Source organism: Rhipicephalus sanguineus, chromosome 1, assembly GCF_013339695.2.
Source record: "Rhipicephalus sanguineus isolate Rsan-2018 chromosome 1, BIME_Rsan_1.4, whole genome shotgun sequence".
Taxonomy (NCBI): Eukaryota; Metazoa; Arthropoda; class Arachnida; order Ixodida; family Ixodidae; genus Rhipicephalus; species Rhipicephalus sanguineus.
The window spans coordinates 211,400,290-211,405,692 of NC_051176.1; positions in this window are offsets into that span (position 1 = coordinate 211,400,290).

Genomic DNA, 5,403 nt, shown 5'->3' on the forward strand with positions numbered 1-5,403 from the left:
ATTGACGTATACATGTACTGTATTCTGGGGTAAGTGACAATTTTTCGCTTTCGGGATACTTGATGCGCAGTTTCTCGAACTCAGCTTGCTTAGGAAGACATGCGTACACACTGCTTCTTACCCCGAGCTACGCCATCAGCGTCCGACTGTCTATAATGTCTGTTCTGATATTAAAAATGTTCAGCGCAAATATAGAACTCAGTGGACAGAGAAGCGACAGGCAAGTGTCCTTATCGCTTCTGTGTCCAGCTGTGTCCGATTTTTGCGCTGAACCTTTTTAATATGGAATACCAGCTAACCCGCTCCCTGCGCATTGCTCAGCTCTGATAGACCGCCGTGCGGAGAACTAGTGAATGACAGAATAACTTTTTATAGCGGTATAACCGGAATAGGGTCAACGCAGAGGAAACGCCGTTGTAAGGGATTGCGTTCAGAGGAGTATGAGTGGGTACTCGTGCCGAAAGGGTGCCAAGCCCGTCACGACTGTAACAGTGCGCGCAACACGACTACTTCCGCCGTGCGGAGCCGTTTGTGTGGCCCGATGCGCGTTCTGCCCCTGACCGCTGCGAGACCGTGAAAGACGCACGTTTCGAGGCACGCGCCGCTCACTGCGTGCCCGAGATGGGCGCCTGATTCCGCCAGCCGAGCGCCCCCGTTCTAGCTGCAGCGACGCCCAACACGACTCAATAAAAAAAATTCACAACGAACTCCACGAAAAACAAAGAAAATATGTCGTCGTCTTCGTCATCACGGTAGTAGTAGTAGTAGTAGTAGTAGTAGCAGGCGCGTAGCCAGACATTTTTTTCGAGGGGGGGGGGGGTTCAACCATACTTTATGTATGTTCGTGCGTGCGTTTGCATGTGTGCGTGTATATATACGCAAGCAAAATTGAAAAATTTCGGGGGGGGGGGGGGTTGAACCCCCCCAACCCCCCCCCCCCCCTGGCTACGCCCCTGAGTAGTAGTAGTAGTAGTAGTTTGCCATCGTTCCTTCGATGAACTGGCTCGTACACATGAAGGAAAAGTTGGCACGTTGGCATTCTAAGCATGAAGAATAATTCGCCTGGGGGCTTTGTCCTCGGGACGTAGCTTCTCTGGACCATAATAAAGTTCTTGCCATGCCATGCTATGCCTAGCTAAAAAAGAGGAAGGCAAACTAAACAGAACAATGGACAAACAACACATACAGGATGAGAAGTAATAAAGAGAACAAATCCTCGCTGACAAAAAAAATGGTACAGATTCAACTCTTATGTTTGATTTGTTCAAAGTGAAGCTTTAGTGAGGAGGATAATTAAATGCTACGCAAGTATCAGCGATAGAAATGCAATCGTTTGCTTTCATCCTACGCAACTACCATGTTACTAACCTCATGCAATGATGTTTATGCTAAAAACAGTTCGTTAGTTGACATTCATAGATTTTTTTCTATATTTAATACACTACACTTTTCCCAAGTTATGCCGAAATGTAAAAAAGTGGGGCAGATACACATTGTGAAACGTCTGCCCAGCGACGTCACGAAGACGATGGCGACGACGAGTGCACGCACAGAGAAGTGGGACAGCTACGCATCAAGATGTATATTTAAGGATGGTACACATCTTGTGCCACAGTGTTCCATATCTATTTCGAGGATCGGTGCACACGCAGTGGAATGTAACTTATATAAGCAATTACTAAAGCGACGACAATAAAATAAATATGAGAAGCCTTTCAATATAATGTGCTATTTTATTGAGACGTCGATGTTCTCTAGAGATATCTATAATAAAGTGACATTATATATGCAACGAAGGTGTATATATCTATGCCATTCGTGATCCCTCGAACAGTGACCCTTTCAACCATAGCAAGTGTGTGCCACTGAAAATTGGCAAACCCCACTACTTACCACTGGTCCACTAGAAAATTAAGAAGTTATCTGCGGGCAAAAGGCAAATTATTAAATGTGAAGTATTCCTTAGCGAACCCAAGCCACTTTGAGAGTTTCCTTCCTTCCTTCCTTCCTTCCTTCCTTCCTTCCTTCCTTCCTTCCTTCCTTCCTTCCTTCCTTCCTTCCTTCCTTCCTTCCTTCCTTCCATCCATCCATCCATCCAACCATCCATCCATCCATCCATCTATCCATCCACATCCATCCATCCATCCATCCATCCATCCATCCATCCATCCATCCATCCATCCATCCATCCATCCATCCATCCATCTATCCATCCGTCCGTCCGTCGTCTCCATAACTTGTAATATACCAAAATTGGCATAGCAGGGGATCAGTGTATGACGAACACGATTCACTGGCCATGACATGAAATCAAAACGCCTGTCGCGTACGTCATAAAACCCTTTCCCTCAGTCACGTGTGGCACATACTCGCATACCACAGTTCATGTTATGCGAGCATGTGCCACAGGTGATTCACAGTCTCAATCAACACAATAACGGCGAACATATTGTCACGGGCAAAATAAGACAGACAGCCAGGAGTTGACGTCTTCCCCAGAACCAGACCAGCAACAACAACGTTCTCTTCTTCCTCCACTCGCGTGTACGTGCCACAGCGGATGGCCCATACATGATGGCATGTGGCATTACTCCCTCTCCCGGAAAAGCATCGTCTCGATGCTGGTGATGCGCGCTAAAAATGAGGGAAAAAAATCGTCGCTATACAAACGAAACAATTGTGTCGTAAGGCAAAATGAACATGCTGCCATCACTGAAGAAGTAAATAAAGAAAGTAGGACACAACAAGCTCAAGCAGAAAAGCAACAAAAAGAAAGAAGCTAAATAGCCATTGTAGTGATTGTCACTCTACGTTCGATTGACGACGGGAGAAATATGGCTTGAGCCTTGAAACATGAACCACATCAGTTTGTGGAAGCCGGCGGGAACGTCTTTGGGTGCCTTCTGGGAGAAACTCTTAGGTTACGTCGCTGAGTCGGCGTAGAACCTTGTAGGGGCCGTAGTAGCGCCGCAGTAACTTCTCTGACCGGTACGCTGTCAGATGGGGGCCCACACCCAGACTTTATCGCCTGGTTTGAAGGTAACATCTCGGTGACGAAGATTGTAGCGGCGTGCGTCTGCAGTTTGGCGACTCTCAATACGGCGTCGGGTGAGTTGACGGGCCTCCTCGGCGCGTTGAGCGAACGTGGCAGCGTCCGTGTTCAACAGTCCCTGGTTGTCGGGGAGGAGCATTGCGTCAAGCATTGTAGTGACCTCTCGACCATGCGCCAAGCGAAAAGGGGTAAAGCCTGTACTTTTTTTTTTATTTACGACAGAGACTTGCCCTTAAGGCATAATATTTGTTGGGTATATTTGTGTTAAAGGGACCGACAACTGATTTTTCTCGACCCAGTTTTTTACGGTGCGACAGGAAGCTCACCCTTCGTAGCGTTTGTAGCTGCAGTGGTTTATCCGAAAAGCACGTAGTTATTTTATAAGCAGTATTTTTCGATCTGAAAGGCTCCAAACACGCATGGAGGCTTGCTCCAGCAACGCTGAGAATTGATAGCGATGCCGCTAGCCCTTGTGAAAGCTGTCGCTGTTCTGCTTTCGCAGGAGTTGCTGTAACTATGCTTAACCACCTTTATTTTGAGCTTTCCAACCATTTTTGAAAATCGCAAGCTCTTACAATGAGATGTGTGGCTTTATACACCTTCCCGGTATTTGTACAGCGTTGCGTGCGCGTGCGCCCAAGGTTGCCTGCGCCTGTGTCATGGATGGCTTGTCCCGGCGTCGTTATTCTCTCGATACACGAGCCAAGCCAAGTAATCGAAAACGTAACTGTGCATATGCACGGCCGCACAGAGTAGCAGCGCGCATCATTTCTGAGACGAAGTGTAGGTAGCAAAACTATGTCGCTCCAAAATCTTATCGACCTGGAAACTGCGTGCACGGTCGCATGAGCGCGCTGAAAAGTTACTCAAGACGCGCTGACGAGCATGGGATCATTACGTCACGCGAAGGCAGCGCCACTTTAATGCATACTACTAACGCAGGCCTATATGTACATTATTACGGAGTAATACCTTTTAATATAAAGAAATTAACAATATGTCAATACTAACAAAAAATCGTCGACCGCGTACAGTAATCAACGGTCACGTGGCCGTCTTCATCGGTTCATTCATGTTTTTGCCGCCAGAGGCGCCACAGGTCATTTTTCGCGACTTTCAATTAAGAAATAAAAATATTAATCCATCTCTCACGAAAAAAACAGGGTTGGTTTGAGTCAGTGCGACAGACAATCTTTACATCAGTGGTGTCAACTCATTTCATATTCTGGGCAGTTGTCGGTCCCTTTAAATGTGCGCCGTTAGGCCGGTGTTGTGGATGAAGTGAAGTGTCTTGTGGAATGTGTTGTCATGTATCCATCGGTCATAACTCTTTGTGTCACTGTAGCGAAGACCAGCTTGCAGGAGATGACGGGAGCGTTCCGACTGTAATCCTTGGCATGTCCATATAAGGTGGTATGCATCTGCTTGCATCACCGGAACAGAACAGTACGGGCATGTATCACCAACTGGTAAATGCGACCAGTTCCATGTTGAGAGAACAGCTGGTGTAAGGGCCACCCCTGCACGAAGCCTCCTACTTTCTTGCACCGCAGTATTATAAGCAAAAGTTACGTAAGGGAGGATATCATCCCAGTTCTTGTGGTCAATGGCCACATACATTGACAGCATGTCTGCAATCGTGCTGTTAAGCCGTTCAGTGAGTCGGTTCGTTTGGGGGTGATAAGCCGTGGTTTTGCGATGTTCTGTGCCACTGAGCCTCAAGACATTCTGTAGCATTTCTGCGGTGAAAGCTGTTCCACGATCAGTAATTATCACAGCTGGCGCTCCGTGACGGAGGACGATATTGTTGACGAAAAAATGGGCGATGTCAGCTGCGGCAGCTTTGGGCAGGGCCTTTGTTTCGCAGTATCGTGTTAAATAATCGTTGGCGACCACAATCCACCGATTTCCAGACGCGGACATGGGGAATGATCCCAGCAGGTCCATGCCAACCTGATGAAATGGTGCTTTCGGTGTGCCGATTGGTTGGAGCAGTCCCGCTGGTCGGACAGGTGGAGTCTTACGGCGTTGGCAGTCGCGACATGTGCGAACGTAGTGCTTGACAGTCTTCGTGAGACGTGGCCAGTAATAGGAGCGACGAATGCGTTGCAATGTGCGCGTGTAGCCAAGGTGTCTGGACGATGGTTCGTCGTGACAAGCATGTAAAATATCGTCGCGAAGCGAGGTCGGCGCAACTAGCAGGTAAGTAGCTTGCGTATGGTCGAAGTTCTTCTTATAAAGGACTCCATCCCGGAAACAAAAGGAGGCTAGCGAGCGTGCGAAATTTCGAGGAAGACTGGATGTGCGCCCTTCCAGGTACTCAATGAGTGGGCTGAGCTCCAAGTCGTCGC